Source organism: Sarcophilus harrisii, chromosome 4 (genome assembly GCF_902635505.1).
Source record: "Sarcophilus harrisii chromosome 4, mSarHar1.11, whole genome shotgun sequence".
Classification (NCBI taxonomy): Eukaryota; Metazoa; Chordata; class Mammalia; order Dasyuromorphia; family Dasyuridae; genus Sarcophilus; species Sarcophilus harrisii.
The window spans coordinates 23,124,883-23,142,629 of NC_045429.1; the positions used below are offsets into that span (position 1 = coordinate 23,124,883).

Consider the following 17,747-nt stretch of genomic DNA (forward strand, 5'->3'; position numbering starts at 1 on the left):
ATATAAAGTGCTACTCTGAATCTAATTTCCTAAATTAGGGTACAAAAAGAGGCAAAAGCCAGTTTGGGTCCTCAAGGAGCTTACAATCGAATGGGGGAAACAGCATGAAAACAAGTATCTAGGAATAAGCTCCACACAGGATACATGCGAGACAATTAACAAAGGGAAGGCATGGAGAATCGAGAGCAGGTGGGAAAAGCTTCTTGGAGAAGTAAGGATTTTAGCTGGCACATAAAGGAAGCCGGGCAGGTCAGTAGTCAAAGAGGGAGAGGGAGAGCATTCCAGACATGAGGGAGCCAGAGAAAATGCCCAACGTCTGAGAGATGGAGGGTCGTGTTCATGGGATAGTCAGGAGTCAAGGGTCACAGAATAGATGAATTCACATTTTTATCAAAGAGTCCTCATTTATAGAATACAAAGGCAGGCAATCCATTTGTTTTTGTGTGCTGCATATCTAATCTGGTTCACCAATCAACTTTTCTAATTCAACCAGTTCCTAATTGTTTGAATAATTACCACTTCGTAGTATAGTTTGAGGTTTGGCACACTGGCCCTTCTCATTCCCTTTCCTTTCATGATTTATCTCGAGATTTTGGACATTTTTTTCTTCTACATGAACGATATTATTATTTTTTCTAGTTTTACATGACATTATTTTCCTTGGCATTGAATAGATTAATTTAAGCAGTATTCTCATTTTCATTATATTGACTTATCCTACCCTTGAGCAATTAGTATTTTTCAATTATTCACATCTTTATTTCTGTAATTATTTCTGCAATACCAAGACAAGGTCAAAATAGATATCTGATTTACACTTTAAGGGTAGTATCATAAGCAAATTAAGGGAGCGTGGAAAATTTTATCTGTCAGATTTATGAGTAAGGGAAGAGTTTATTGCTAAATAAGAGATAGAGGATCATGGGAAAAATAATTTTGATTATGTGACATTAAAAACTTTTTATATACTTATTAACTTTTATAAAGTTATTTTATGTAGTTCTTGTGAAAGGTAGATTTTCAGGTATTTTACACATTCGGTAGTAATTTTAATGAAATTTCTCTTTCAATCTCTTCTTGCTGAATTTTATGGTTATTACACAAAAATGTTGATAATTTGTGTCAATTTTATATTCGACGAACTTGCTGAAGTTATTGTTTCGATTAGTTCTCAATCGATCAATAAACATTTATTAAGCACCTGCTACATGCCAGGCACTGTGCTAAGCACTGGGGGTACAAAAAGAGGCAAAAGCCAGTTTGGGTCCTCAAGGAGCTTACAGTTGAATGGGGGAAACAGCATGAAAACAAGTATCTAGGAATAAGCTCCACACAGGATACATTGGAGATAACTGACAAAGGGAAGGCACGAGAATCAAGAGCAGGTGGGAAAAGCTTCTTGGAGAAGTAGGGATTTTAGCTGGAACATAAAGGAAGCCGGGCAGGTCAGTAGTCAAAGAGGGAGAGCATTTGAGACATGAGGGAGCCAGAGAAAATGCCCAAAGTCTGAGAGATGGAGGGTCGTGTTCATGGGACAGTCAGGAGTCCAGGGTCATAGAACAGAAGAATTCACGTAGGGAGGAAGGTATGAGAAGACTGGAAAGGTAGGAGGGGGGCAAGTTCTGAATGGCTCTGAAAGTCAAACAGAGCATTTTCTATTTGATTCTGAAGGCAACAGTGAGCCATTGCAGTTTACTGAGTGAGGGGAGTAACTTGTATTTTAGGAAAATCACATTAGTGGTTGAAAGGAGGAGAGATGGGAGTGAGGAGAGACTCCAGCAGCTGCTGCAGGTGTGAGGTGTTGAGGACCTGGGCCAGAGAAGGAGTGGAACTGATAGGCTCTGACAACAGCTTTCATGGGGAAGGTAGAGTTCAGGAGGGATTCTGGGTTGTGAGTCAGAGGGACTGGGGCTATGATGGTGCCCTCTGCAGCAGAGTGGGAGATGGGAGGTTGGGGGAGGTTTCAGGAGGAAGGGAATGGCTTCTGTTTGGACATATTGAGTTTGAGAGTCTATTGGAAACCCAGTTCAAAATGTCTGAAAGGAAGTTGGAGGGGCAAGACTGGAGGTCCACAGAAAAGTATTAGCATAGAGATAGCGGGCGAATCCTCCCGAGGTGATGAAATCATCAAGTATAGAGAGAGCAGACAAGAGGATTCAGGAGAGACCCCTGAGGGACACCTATGGATAATGGGTATGATCAGGAGGAAGATCCAGGAAAGGGACAGAGAAGGTAGGAGATAGGAGGAGAACTGGGGATGAGGATGGGGGTATCCTGACAATCTAGGGAAGGAGAGAATCCAAGAGGAGAGAGGGATTCGAGGGTCCGGGGCTGCAGAGAGGTCAAGGAGACTGAAGATTGGAGAAGAAGGCCATGGATCTGGAAGCTAAGAGATCACCGGGGAGAGTCGTTCCAGCAGAATAAGGACGGAAGCTAGAGTTAAATGACTTTTTTTTAAGGTCACCATCTCATCTGCAAAAAGTGGTCGTTTTTTCCTTCTTTACCTATTCCCTAAATTTCTTTTTCTTGTATTATTGCTATAGCTAGCATTTCTAGTACCATATCAAAGAGAAGTGCTGAATTTATTGGAAAGGATAAATATATAATAAATAAAATGTAAATACGTTCTATTTATAATTTGAAGGGATCCGTTGTTGAATTGAATTAGATTGAGCCTAATCCAGGGGAAGACATTATCTTGGTCTTCTGATGAAGCAGTCGGGTTTTCCAAATTGGGTTTGACCTGAGTTCAAATCCTACCACAGAATTTAACTAGCTGGGTGATCCCGAGCAAGCAATTTAATCTCTTTCCTCATCTGTAGACCATAGCACCTACCTCACCAGTTGTTGAAAGGATCCGAAGAGTTGGCGTTTTACCATCACAGTCATTATTGCCATCATGATTCTTCTTGTGACCTTGCCACAGCACGGGTGGCCAGGGAGGGCCAGCCTTGGCTGGAGACCTCCCACAAGGAAGAGCCCTTCCCACCTCTTGAGGTGGCCCTTTCCCCTCTCCTCAAATACCCAACTCAGCGGATCTCTGCACCTCCTGCCCATGGCTGCTGGTCGGGCTCACGCCTAAGAAGCAGAAGAAAAGGTAACTCTCTTCCAGGGAGCATCCCTTTATGGGCCCGTCCTTGCCTCCTTCGCTGATGTGCACCTGGAGTGATGGGTGTATATTGGAGGGAATGTGGAGAGCCTCCTGGGACCGAGGGATGTCCTGGGCCAGCTGGAGCCGTGAGCCTCCACCCTGCCCCCAACCCAGGAGCCCAGAGGGAAACACCAGAGCTAAACCTGCCAGGCCAAAGGAATTTTTACTGTCTCATTAAATGGTTCTTTCACGCACGAAGCCCATTTTGTACTTTCTTCCCCGGCCCTAGAAACTGGCACAACAAAGCCCTTTCATCTGCCCTCCTACGCACTCTGCTTCCTGGGGGGCAAAGAAAAATGGGCTCATGTGATTTAGCTGGGACTCTGGACGTCAGCTCTTCCAATGCCCTCATTTTCCAGAAATAAAAGCTGAGACCCGGCCAGGGGGAGTCTTAGGCCCAAGTCTTGTGGCTGAGCCAAGGTTTGAAACTCTGGTCATCTGACTCCAGATTCTTCTTGGGCCGTGATCATTCCCCACGTTTCTTTTTCTTGTATTATTGATGTACTGATGCCTTTCCTACCCGGGGACAGAACTCGGATCGGGTGACCAGGGCATTGTCCCAGGCGCTGCATTGATGAACGGACAAATTTCTTCCTAACACCACCTGCACAATAGGGACAGTGGGAATCAGCTCTCTCATAATAGTGATGATAATAAACATTTTATAGCACTTGCCAGGCACTGTGCTGGGTACTTTGCAATTATTATTCCACTAAAAATGGCAACTGCAAGCTTGCAGATGGTACCTTGGTCCTAGCCCTCCTCTGACCTCCTTTCTCACTGCGTCCTCTGGAATCCTCTATGGCTCATAAACTTCTCTTCATCCCACGTTTCTTCTTATTTTTCTTCTATCTTCTCATGCTCACTGAAGCCCAATTTTCTTCTAAAAACATGACTTCTCTTGGCACTCTCTCTGAACCTTAATGTTCTACCCATGTCCCCTGCCTGGACCAGGCCAGGAGGAATTGTTGGTAATCTTTTTGCTCCTTTGGGACACCCACTCTGCTACCATTGCTCAGCAACCTCCCCTCCTCCTTTATTCTTAAAATGCTTTTTATCCTTAACCTATCTAACCCATTATAACTTTTATTCTTTTTTATTAAAGCTTTTTATTTTCAAAACATATGCACAGATAATTTTTCATCGTTGATCCTTGCATAGCTTGTGTTTCAATTGTTCCCCTCCTTCCCCTCATCCCTCCCTACATGGCGTGTAATCCAATATATTATGACTTTTATTTTTAAAAACATTTCTCTTTTTAATAGCAAGAGGATGAGGTTAAAGCTAGGGTCTTTCCTTCGAGATCATCTCCAGTTTATACTGTGTATGTACCTGCTGTTTGCACGTTGTCTCCCTCGGTAGACTATAAGTTCCTCGAGAGCAGGGACTGGTTTATTGATGGCTTATTTATGAGCTCTGTAAAATTCTGCCCTCACTATCTCCATGTTGCCCCACAGTCTCTGCCCTTTAGTGAACCTTAATCATGCACAAGAGTGAGCAAACCATGGATACTTCCCCCAATCCCTGCCCCAACTCACTGGCCCCAGATTTCTCCTTCGGGCTTTGCTTCCCACACATAGACTGTGTTTAAAGATAAATCAACACAGAGAAGTGTTTCTGGTTTCAAAATCAGGGTCTATTGCTACCTATGTGACTTTTGATAAGTAACTAATCTTTATTCTGGGCCCCAGCATCCTCATCTGTGATATAACAATGATAAGCTGGATGGACTCTGAAGCCCCTTCTAACTCTAAATCCTATTGCTGTGTAGCCCAAAGTCCTCAGCGTATGAGTGTTCTTTCCTTAATCAAATTATTAATTTATAATTATATATATTAATTTGTAATTATATTATATTTATATAATTATTATATGTAATTATATAAAATACCGTTAAATTATGAATTATTGAATGAATGATCAATTAATGAATGACATTATTCACACATATTAATATATCTTAAATAATTATTAATACATGTTACATATTATATCCTTATGCATATTTAATATATAATATAAATAAATAATGGTAACTTAATTTATTAAAATAAAAAATAATAAAATAGTAGTAAATTAATAAAATAAAAATTATTAATAAATTAAATAAAATAAAAACTAATAATAAATTTAAAATTTTAAAAGATAAAAATAAATAAATAAATGATTGAAATAATTAATTAAATTAATATTAAATATTAATTAAAACATGAAGTGAAAGGAGTGGCGCCTCTGACCTTGGGGCTTCCAGAGTCCAAGTTTGGCGCCATCATGGCATCAATGACCTAAAAAGCAAGGAGAGAGATCTTTGGGTTGAAGGCCAGAAGAAGCTGAGATGAGGGCTCATTGGGAAGCAGTGCTGCATCTGGACATGAACTTGGTGGGACAAATGCTACGTAAGAAGTAAGCTGAGTCAAGTTGACTCCACACAGTCTGAAGTGTGTAGGATAATACCGCCGGGGTAATAGGGGAAATGGGTGCATGTTTATTCTTGCTGTATCTTTGAAGTAAATACCCCTTTGAGAAAGTTTGTTTAAAAAAATACAGGTTGTAAGTCTTGTGCGAGCAGGGACCGGCTCTTTTAAAAATATTCACATCACTTAGTACACTGCTTGTCATATGGTAAGAGCTTAATAAATATATTTTATTCCTTTGTTTCTTCATTTCTTCCTGACTCCAAGCCACTAAGCTCCTTTTTGATGTCACAAATAATTTGAAAGACTTCCCACATATCTGAGAGGCAGCATGAGGTGAAGGGGATCAAGTGAGGAAACTCACATTCAAATCGTGTCTTTGATACTTGCTAGCTGTGTGATCTTGGGCAGAGAAGACCCGAGTTCAAATTCTGCCTGAGACACATAATAGTTATGTAACCAAAACTCACTTCAACTCTGTTTGCCTCAGTTTCCTCCCCTGGAGCTCACAGCAGCACCTACCTGTCAGGATTGTTGTGAGGCTCAAAGGAGATACTTGTAATTGCTTAACATGATTTCTGGCATACAGTAGGCGCTATATAAATGCCAGCTGCCATCGTTGTTGTCATTATTACTCTTGGCTCTACCCTCTGGGGCCAAACAGAACAAGATGCTTCCCCTTCTACGTGACATCCCTTCTGATACTTGGTGACAGTAAGTCTGAGTCTCCTTTTTCCAGATTAAATATCCCAGAATCAAATAACTTACCTATTCCTGAGCCTCAGTTTCCTCATCTGTAAAAAAAATAGCACCTCCCTCACAGAGTTATTGTGGGACCCCAATTAGTCGAGGTGCATGCAAAGGGATTAAATTTTAAAGGAAAAGCTCCACAGAATGTTAGTTGGTGTTTGTATCTGCTATTGTTCGGGAAGATGAATTCTGACAAGAGCTACCATGAATTCAGTAGAACTTGTAAACATGACTATGTTTTATTAATCATAACAGTGTCTACATTTGAGCAAAACAGAAGAATGGCGACGTGGGAGTCGGGTTATTGACTCAGCCTCCGGGAAGTTTATCAAATAGTCATGTTGCTGACCTTGTTGCTGCCAGAGCTCAAGACTTCTGGTGTGGGAAAGTACAGGGATTCATTGACTTCTCACAGTTTGTTTATCCCTTCCTCCTGCCAGGTTAGCATAGTTCCTGGTATATAGTAGGCGTCTAATAAATGCTTGCTGACTTGCAGTGTGCCCTTTCCACCCTCAGAGGCCTGGGATGCTTATCTACTACCCACCTCTATCTAGGTACATTACAGGAATATTCAGGGGAGGCCCCGGTTAGTCTGATGAGTCCCCCAGCTATCTGGATGGAATTACAAGGCTCCTCTGATGGAAACAGCCATGTGCTCTCATCACTTAGCAAGAAGATGCAAGAGCACCTCCAATTCCCAGTAACTGTGGATGTCTTCAAGATGATTGTCAGCCAAGAAGGGGGTGGGCTGGGGAAGGGAGAGGAGCTGAATCTGGGCAGATAGAGTTAGGGGTGAAGTGAGCTGCTCTCTTTTTCTCTTTTGCCTTCCAGATGTGAAGGTCCCATGGTCTAAGGCTCCTCCCTTCCTTGTTCTAAGCCCACTCCCAGCCCTGACATCCTCTGCTCTAAGCTCCCTCCCAGCCCTGACATCCCTTATTCTAAGCCCCCTCCAAGCCCTGACATGCCTTATTCTAAGCTCCTTCCCAGCCCTGACATCCCTGTTCTAAGCCCCCTCCCAGCTCTGACATCCCCTGCTCTAAGCTCCCTCCCAGCCCTGACATCCCCTGTTCTAAGCCCCCTCCCAGCCCCGACATCCCCTGTTCTAAGCTCCCTCCCAGCCCTGACATCCCCTGTTCTAAGCTCCCTCCCAGCCCTGACATCCCTTGTTCTAAGCCCCCTCCCAGCCCTGACATCCCCTGTTCTAAGCCCCCTCCCAGCCCTGACATCCCCTGTTCTAAGCCCCCTCCCAGCCCTGACATCCCCTGTTCTAAGCCCCCTCCCAGCCCTGACATCCCCTGTTCTAAGCCCCCTCCCAGCCCTGACATCCCCTGTTCTAAGCCCCCTCCCAGCCTTGACATATTCTGTTCTAAGACCCTCTCAGCTCTGACATCCCCTGTTCTAAGCTCCCTCCCAGCCCTGACATTTTCTGTTCTAAGACCCTCTCAGCTCTGACATTCCCTGTTCTAAAGTCCTCAGCTTTGACATCCCCTGTTCTAAGATCCATTCCTAGCTGACATTCTTGCCTCTAAGATCACTTCCATCTCAAAGCTTTTATGACTTCAGGGTCCAGGTCAGGGGTGAGTGGGGGGGGGCAGCTCAGTCCGGACTAATTTCCCAAGAAACTTCTACTTGCCCAGAGGTCTTCAGAGCAGGGCCCAGGAATGTCCCTGGGGGAGGCTGCTAGCTACGGATCTTTAATATTTAATATTTCATAAGGCAACAAAGCCACGGCCTGAACTTTTCATCATCCTCAGGGAACAGGGAGCTGACGTGGGGTCAGATTCCATCTTTAGAATGCAATATCAGGTTTTGGAGGGAACTTAGAACAGAGAACATCAGAGCTGGGAAGGGATGAAAGTCACAGACTGAAAGTCAGAAAGGGCCCCACAGGAGTCTCCACAATGCCGTAGATCACAGGTGTTTGCTCAGTCTCTCCCTCTGTTCCCAGAACCCATTCCATTTGGGGTCATAAGTGGACATAATTCTCCAGATCTGGTTTGATCCGGATCGGTGAGTGAGGGCCTGCTGTCTGCTTATAAAAGAAAGCTCTGTCTCGCTCTGTCTCTTTCCATTCAGCCTAAGACCCCTTGGAGAACAGGACTGATGGGGCTGGTTATCTGGTTGACTTCTTTTGTATCTCCAGGGCTTAGCTGGCACATAGTAGGTGTTTAATAAATGCCTTTTGACTTTCTGATTGCTCCATCCCCCTGCTGCCTCGTAATGAGTTTACAATTCACTAAACTCCCTAGTTGGTATATCCCTTTTGACTCTTTCTTGGTATATGATGTGAGATACTCGTCTGTGAGTTCTTGCCGCCCCCAAAGCTTGATAAACCCAAAGATCCAAGCTTTGGGGGGCGAGAACTCACTATTCAAAAAAAATCTGCTGGGGAAACTCGAAAGTCGTCTGGCACAAACTAACCAATATCTCGCACTATATCAAGAGGAGGTCAAAATGGCTAAAGATTCAGTGGTGAAGGATTAGAGAAGCACGGGAAATTTTACCTTTCAGATCTGGGGATAAGGGGAGTTTGAACCAAATAAGAGATAGAGAGGATCACATGAGAGAAAATGGGAAATTTTAATTACATGGAATTTTAAAACTTTTCTACAAACAAAACCAAAATTAAAAAGAAATTGCGAAACTAGGGGAAATTTTTGTCAAAAATTTCTCTGTAAAAACCTCGTTTCTCAAATATATAGGAAAATGAGCCAAGTTTATAAAAACGAGACATTCTTTGAATTGATAAATTGTCAAAGGATATGAACAGCCAGTTTTCAAGTAGAAGAAATCAAAGTTATGAATAGTCAGATTAAAAATGTGCTAAATAATTATTAGTTGAAGAAATGTAAATTAAGCAACTCTGAGATAACACCTCAAATCTATTACATTGGCTAAAATAACAAGAAGAGGGCGCAGCTAGGTGGCGCAGTGGATAGAGCACTAGCCTTGAAGTCAGGGTTAGGGTTAAGGTCAAATCTTATCTCAGACACTTAATACTTCCTAGCTGTGTGACCCTGGGCAAATCATTTAACCCCAAATGACAAAGAAAGAAAGAAAAAGGAAGAAAGAAAGAAAGAAAGAAAGAAAGAAAGAAAGAAAGAAAGAAAGAAAGAAAGAAAGAAAGAAAGAAAGAAAGAAAGGAAGGAAGGAAGGAAGGAAGGAAGGAAGGAAGGAAGGAAGGAAGGAAGGAAGGAAGGAAGGAAGGAAGAAAGAAAGAAAGAAAGAAAGAAAGAAAGAAAGAAAAAATTATGAAAACAGGTACACTAATATTCTGTTGGTAGAACTGTGAAGTAGTTCATCTATTCTGGAGAGCAATTTGGATGGATACCCAAAAGACTAGTGGCCTTTATCCCAAATAGATGAAAGAATAAGAAAGAGGACTCACCTGTGCAAAAATATTTGCAGCAGCTCTTTTTGTGGGTGCAAATTGCGAGAATGACCACGATTTAGGAAGCGATTGAACAAATCGTGGTATATGATTTTGATGGAATACAATTGTGCTCTAAGAAATGATGAAGGAGATGGTTTCAGAAAAACTGGTAAGATTTATGTGAACTGATACAAAGTGAAGTGAGCAGAACCAAGAGAACAATGTACATAGGAAGAACAATATTGAAAAGATAATCATCTGTGAAATACTTAATAACTGACCAACGTAATGATCCATGACGAGTCCAAAAGATTCGTGATGAAAAGGTCTAGCCATCTATGGATTACGGATGGACTCAGAGTGCAGATGGAAGCAGATTTTTTCACTTTCTTGTTCTGCAACATGACTAAATATTTTTGCATAACTTCACATGTATAATGGATATCATATCGATCGCCTTCTCAGTGGATGAGTGAGGAGTGTAGAGAGGGAAAGAGGACGGAACTGAAATTTTTTTAAATCAAATGATAAAGAGAGAAGAGAAAAAGAATCTTGGGGATAACTTTGGTTATCCCCTAAAAAGAAATCGAGATGGCCATTGTCAATGATAAGATCATCCCAAAGTGGAATGGGCCACCTTGGAGAGTATTTGGTCTCCCTTCCCTGAAGGTCTGACACATTGCTCAGGCACAGGTTGAAATGGAAGATTCCTGAGGGTCCTTTTAACAATAAGGCTCTTCCCTCTTCTTTTGCCATTTCTTCCCTTTTCCTTGCATTCTATGAGGAGGCTAGTCTGGAAGCGGTTAATCATGGCCCTAGCAAATAGCCATTAGTACAGTCTAACCAAACACATTGTAAAGACCTGAACACTCTGCTATTTATTCCAAAGAACTTTAGAACTGGCAGAGACCCCAAAGGGATTCTGGGAATAATCCTTAAATGTCCTTATGCTCACAGGTGGGATTTGCCGGAGGGTGATTTCACTTCTACTTTCTCGGGAATTACAAAACCCCCCCGAGGGTTGTGGTTTCTACAACTGTCACTCAGGAGCCCCCACTATTGCTCTCCTCATTGGTGATCAACCAGTAGCTTCAGATAGCTTTTTAGCTAAAGTATTCACTAAAAAGATATAGTAAGAACCTTTGACTGTCCTTAAGAGTTGGAGACACATTCTAGCACAAATACATATTAAGTCCATGGGGCTTAGATATAGAGGTCAACTCTAATAAGGCAGCAAAGGGATAATTCCCAACTGCAGGCATTTTGTGACCTAGAAGTCCTTTCTTTTCATTTTATTTATTTATTTTTTCTTTATTAAAGCTTTTTATTTTTCAAAACATATGCATGGATAATTCTTCGATATGAACCTTTGCAGAACCTTGTGTTCCAATTTTTCCTTCTTCCTCCACCCCCTAATATACGTTAAAATGATAGAAATATATGTTAAGTCCAATATAGGTGCACAAAATTATACAATTCTCTTGCTGCACAAGAAAAATCATATCAAATCAGAAAAAATGAGAAAGAAAATAAAACGCAAGCAAACGAGAACAAAAGAAGTGAGAATGCTCTGTGGTGATCCACGCTCAGTTCCCACAGTGCTCTCTCTGGTGTGGATGGCTCTCCCCATCACAAGACCATGGGACAAAAGTCCTTTCTGGAGTCTGTAGCCAACAAGGTATCACTGAAAGGGCCTCCCACCTCTTTCTCTTCCTTTTTTGTTCTCCATGTTAAGTTTCTCTGAGGCAGAGTCAGTGCAGCTGGGGCAGAGGAGAGAAAGGAAGGGAAGACTTCCTCCCCCTCCCTTAAGATAGGCTCCCTCTCAGCCCCTGGCTCGGGGGCTTTTCTCCAGCTCTGGACTCTTCAGTTCCTGAGCTTGGAGGCCCATGCCACCAGCCGGTTCTCCCTGTCTCCCTCTGCCCAAAGCCCCCAGAGGCATAATTAGCCAGTTGGTGAGAAGCCCCACTGCTGGAGGGGAGGGGGCTGGCCGGCCACACACAGTGCTCCCATGGCCCCTCACTGTCCAAGGCAACGTCCTTAATATTCTGGCTTCTAGAAAGCTCAGCAGCAAATGGCAAAAACCCAAGTGGGGCGGAGGCGACCGCTTCACTGGTCCTGACTTCCTTGGTTCAAATGAAGTTTCCTGGGAATTCCTGAAAATGCCTCGTTCCATGTTGATCCTAAGTAGAAAGAGCCCTTGTTTGGGAGCCGGGAGCCCCGAGGCCCAGGCTGAGCTCGGCCAGGAGCTCACTGTGAGAGGGAGACAAGTCAGAGGCCGGGGCGCTCGGGCACTAGAGGCCCTGACTTTGGAGGGGCATGAGAGCCTGGGCTTAGAGCTGGGGGGTCTCGAGTCCCTCCAGTCCCACCAGGCCCTTTGACGAGACAGAAGAAGCCACTTACAGAGAGAAGGGCCTTGGCCAGGGTCCTCCAGCTGGCCATGGAACCAGAAGCCACCAACTCTGGGGTTTCAGCCTCTGGACCATGCGGGTCACCCTGAGTGACTCACTGCTTGGGACCAATGGCAAAGCTATAACTAGGGTGAGGAGGCTGGAGCTTTGCCTCGGAGCGCTGGCATCTGGCAGGGACACACTGCATCCCCAGCTGGGCCTGCTGTCCCCATACTAAGGAGCCCTCTGTGGGTTTGGTGCCGTGAGACTTGAGTGAGGAAGGACCCTTAGAGGCCATTCACTCAAACCACACATTTTATAGAGGAGGAAGCTGAGGTCCAGAGGGGTTAGGTTACTTGCTTAGGATCACACAGCTTAGCACCAGGATTTGAACCCAAGTCTTCCTGAGTCCAAAATCAGAGACAAAATAATAAACCATCGAAAATGCTGATGTGGGGTTTCCTGGGTTCTTTTTGAGGTTGACCACCCTGTTCCACATCATCCCTGGCCAGGAGCTTGTCTCTTGCACTCCTCCCTCCTGCTATTGGTCCCCTCATCTCCCCTCCTAACTGCCCCCTCCCCCCACTCCCCACCCCCACTCCAATTCCCTCTGAATTTGTCCCAAGAGTTGCAGCTTTGGCTAAGGAGCTATTTCCCCCTCACCCAATAAGCATTTATGAAGCACCTACTTGGTACAAAGAGAGGCAGAAGACAGGACCTGTCCTTTAGGGAACTTAGACTCCAATGCAGGAGACAACAGACAAACAGATTTGTGCAAATGAGGACAGGTAGGATAAGTGGGAGTTAATTTACAAGGGAAGGCCCTAGAGTTTGGAGTGGTCAGTGAGACTTCCAGGGACTTAAAGGGAGCCAAGAAGCTCAGTAGTCCCAGCGGAAGAGGGAGAGCATCCCAGATGTGAAGGACAGCCAGAGGCGGAGGGTCACGGACAGCCGCAGGCCGGTGTCCCTGAATCCCAGAGTCCGTGTGGGGAGTAAGGGGAGAGCTGGAAAGGGAGAAGCGCTCCGATTATAAAGGCTTTGAATGCCAGATCAGAGGGGTTTGTTTTGGATCCCAGAGGTAACAGGAGTTTACTGAGTGAGGGGAGTGGTGACGTCAGGGACAGGCTCTGCATTGTAGAAAAATCACTTTGAAGGCTGAATGAAGGTGTGTAAAGGGCTGAAACTCTTGAGTCGATGCACTGAGGTCGGCCCACGAGCACTTATGGCTAATTACCGATTGGACAACACTCTATGGGCATGTGCTTGGGGAATGGCCCTTCCCACTTTTTATCCTGTGCTGGCTCAATGACTGGTGTATACAGGTAGGTACTGTTATCTCCATTTTCTATTAAAGAAACTGAGGCAAACAGGGATCAAGTCATTGTCTGAGGCTGGATTTGAACTCAGATCTTTTTGAGTCCAGGTCCAGTGTCCTGGGATGATAGGAGAGAGACAAAGGAAGAGAGAGACTGAGACAGAGACACAGAGAGAGAGAGAGACAGAGAGACAAAGAGTCAGAGACAGAAAGAAACACACACAGAGACATAGAGACAGAGACAGAGAGAAGTAGGGGCAGTGGGGGGAGGGGGGAAAGATTAATAAAATATTTAAGTATTTATTAGATATCAGGCACTGGGGTCAGCTCTGAAGCTATAAATACAAGCAATCAGGACAATCCCTACCTTCAAGGAGCTTATGTTCTGAGGGGGGAAGACAATTCAGAAAGAAAGGCTGGAAATCTAGGGACATGGGCAGGGAGATGGAGAAGTCCAAGGATGAAGAGCAGAGAACTCATGAGTTGAGCATGGCCTGAGCCCCTCGGGTCAGAAGAGGACTCCAGAAGAGGGAGCACCAAATTCCTCTTAAGACACAAATATGGCACTAATACCCAAACCTAACACAGAGGAAGAATGCTATAGACAATTTCCTTAGGTAACATTGATGAAAAAATTTTAATTACAACACTAGCAAGGAAATTATAGCAATATTATCATAAAGGTCATATATTGAGGCCAGGTAGAATTTATACCAGGAATGCAGGGCTGGTTTAATATTAAGAAAACCATCAGATAATCGACTGTATCAATCACAAAAATCTCAATAGATGCAGAAGTCTTTGACAAAATACAAACCCATTCCTGTTTGGAAATCTCAGATGGCAGGAAAAGACAATGCGGAATGTTGGAGGGGATGTGGGAAAACTGGGACACTGATGCACTGTTGGTGGAGTTGTGAACGGATCCAACCATGCTGGAGAGCAATCTGGAACTATGTCCAAATGGTTATCAAACTGTGCATACCCTTTAATCTGGCAGTGTCTCTGCTGAGCTCTTATCCTCTTAAAGGAGGGACCCCTATGTGCAAAAATGTTTGTGGCAGCCCTTTTGTAGTGGCAAGAAACTGGAAACTGAGTGGCTGCCCATCAGTCGGAGAATGGCTGAATAAGTTACGGTATATGAATATTATGAAATATTATTGTTCTGTAAGAAATGACCAACAGGATGAATACAGAAAGGCCTGGAGAGACTGACAGGAACTGATGCTGAGTGAAATGAGCAGGACCAGGAGATCATTATATACTTCAACAACAATACTATATGATGACCAGTTCTGATGGACGTGGCCATCCTCAGCAATGAGGTGATTCAGTCCAGTTCTAGTGATCTTGTGATGGAGAAAGAGAGTCATCTGCACCCAGAGGGAGGACTGTGGGAACTGAGTGTAGATCACAACATAGCATTCTCACTTCTTTTGTTGTGGTTTGCTTGAATTTTATTTTCTTCCTCATTTTTTTCTTTTTGATCAGATTTTTCTTGTGCAGCAAGAGAACTGTATAAATATGTTTGCCTATATTGGATTTACATATATATATTTTTACCAGGTTTAACATATATTGGATTACTTGCCATTTATGGGAAGGGGTGAGGGGGAGGGGGAGAAAAATTTGGAACACAAGGTTTTGCAAGAGTCAGTGTTGAAAAATTATCCATGTCTATGTTTTGAAAATAAAAAGCTTCAATTAAAAATATACTAGAAATATACACGATTAAATGGAGCTTTTCTTTTCTTTTTTTATAGCCTTTTATTTACAAGTTATATGCATGGGTAATTTTTAGCATTGACAATTGCAAAACCTTTTGTTCCAATTTTTCCCTCCTTCCCCCCACCCCCTCCCCCAGATGGCAGGTTGATCAATACATGTTAAATATGCTAAAGTATAAGTTAAATATAATATATGAAATGGAACTTTTCTTGAAATGATAAGTAGTATCTATCTAAAATCAATAGTAAGCATTATTTGTAATGGGGATTAACTAAAAGTCTCCTTAAAAATATACAGAAGTAAGGGTGCCTATTCTCATCACTATTACTCAATATTGTCCTAGAAATGCTAGCTATAGCAATAAGACAAGAAAAAGAAATCGAAAGAATAAGAAGAGGCGATGAGGAAACAAAACTGTCACTCTTTGCAGATGGTACACTTAGAGAATTCTAGAAAATCAACTAAAAAACTAGTTGAAATAATGAACAATTTCAGCAAATTGCAGGATATAAAATAAACTCACATAAATCATCAATATTTCTTTATATTACCTACCAAGTCCAGGAGGAAGAGATAGAAAGAGAAAATCCATTTAAAATAATTGCAGATAATACAAACTACTTGGAAATCTACCTCCCAAGTCACACAATGAACACAATTATAAAATGCTTTTCACACAAATAAAGTCAGATCTAAACATTTGGAGAAATATTAATGGCTCATGGGGAGCCTGAGTCAATATAATAAAAATGACAATTTTACCTAAATTAATTAATTTACTCATTCCACACCCTGCCAACAAAATCACTAAAATATTTTGGTGGCAGAAAAAATAATAACAAAATTCATCTGGAAGAAGAAAAGATCAAGAACATCAAAGGAATCAATCGGAAAAAGTTTTGAAGGAGGGAGCAGGATCGGATCTCAAACCGGATAACAAAGTGATGATTATCAAAACAATCTGTTACTGGCTAGGAAAAATACTAGATACACAATACACAGTAGTAAAAGACCATAGTGCTCTAGGTTTGAGAAGTGCAAAGAGCCGAGCTTTTGGGACAAGAATTCACTATTTGAGAAATGCTGCTGGACAAACTGGAAAGTCATTTGGCAGAAACTAGGTATAGGCTATATACTATATACCAAGATATAATCAAAATGGGGGACATGATTTAGGTGTAAAGCAAATTAAGGGAACATGAAAAATTTTACCTGTAAGATTGATAAATAATAAAAGAATTTGTAACCAAACCAGATTGAAAGCCTTATGGGATGTAAAATAGATAATATTGATTACATGAAAGAAAAGGTTTTGCATCAACAAAACTAATGCAACCAAAATTAGAAGGAAAGCAAAAAACTGAGAAGAAAATCACTGGAAATTTCTGATAAAGTCCTCATTTCTCAAATACTTAGAAAACTCAGTCAAATTGATAAGAATACAAGTAATTTCCAGATTGATAAATGGTTAAAGAATATAAACAGTTTTTAGAAGAAGAAGAAATCAAAGCTATCTGTAATCATATGAAAAAATGCTTGAAATCACTATTGATTAGAGAAATGCAAATTAAAATCATTCTGAGGTATCACTTCATACCTATCAAATTGGCTCATGACAGAAAAGGAAAATGACAAATGTTGAAGAAGAGGTGGAAAACATGGGACGCTAATGCACTGTTGAAGTTGTGAACTAATCCAATCAATTTGGAGACTAATTTAAAATTATGCCCCAAAAGTTTTAAAACTGTGCACACCCTTTTAACTAGCAATAGCTTGACTTAGTCTGTACCCCAAAGGGATTTTAAAGGGGAAATGACTTGTTTGTATAAAAACTTTTGTAGCAGCTCTTTTTGTGGTAGCAAAGATTTAGAAATTGAGGTTTGGGGTTTGTTTGTTTTTTTTTTTTTTTGACAAAGACACTAGAGCGGTTTGTCCATTTCCACCTCCAGCTCAGTTTACAGAGGAAGAAACTGAGGCAGGAAGACTTACCTGACTTGCCCAGGGTCACACGGCTGGGTAAGCACCTGAAGCCAGATCTGGATTCAGGGAAGGGCCAACTTGGCGCTCTATCCGCTGCACCACCTCGCTGCCCAGATGATGAAGAGTAATATGGAAAAACCTGAGAGAAGCAGGCAACTGGGATCAAGTGGGAGAGACATTCTCCAACAAGTCCCAAGTTCAAATGTCCCTTAGACCCTTACTAGCTGTCTGTGACCCCGCTCTGCTTTGGTTTCCTCATCTGTAAAATGAGCAGAGAAGGAAGTGGAGAAAGAAGCAGGGAGCTGTGGCAATAGCTCCGGAGAAGGGGCATGGGGGTGCCGGCTGCCTGAGCGTGGAGGAGGGGCCGATGGGAGAGACCCTGGGCCTGGGCCCAACGATGGGCAGGAGGCCGGCCAGCTCCCTGCCTCCCATTCTGTCAAGGGGGCTTGGGTAATAATAAGTTTCCCACCACTCATGGGAGGCTTTGCATACAATGATCATAAGTGGCCAGAATATCAGTCTCCCCTTTGTGTGGCTCAGGAACGAGGTGTCCGGATGGCAGGGGACGGTGACTTTTCTAACGTCTCCTGGCTGGGGCGGGTCGGAGCTGGAAGTGCTGAGACGGAGCAGGGAGGGAGCGGAGGGGAGG

At 42.8% G+C, this 17,747-nt stretch overlaps 1 long non-coding RNA gene across 1 annotated transcript in view; it reads right to left on the bottom strand.

The window, feature by feature from the left end:
• The window catches only part of LOC111720317, a 29,936-nt gene extending 12,604 nt beyond the window's left edge, over positions 1 to 17,332 (bottom strand). The window contains exons 1-3 of the long non-coding RNA XR_004234275.1: positions 17,108 to 17,332; positions 5,389 to 5,436; positions 2,837 to 3,755 (exon numbers count right to left, since the gene is read on the bottom strand). This is a non-coding gene — a long non-coding RNA (uncharacterized LOC111720317). The remainder of the gene's footprint in view (positions 1 to 2,836; positions 3,756 to 5,388; positions 5,437 to 17,107) is intronic.
• Positions 17,333 to 17,747: the final 415 nt, after the last annotated feature.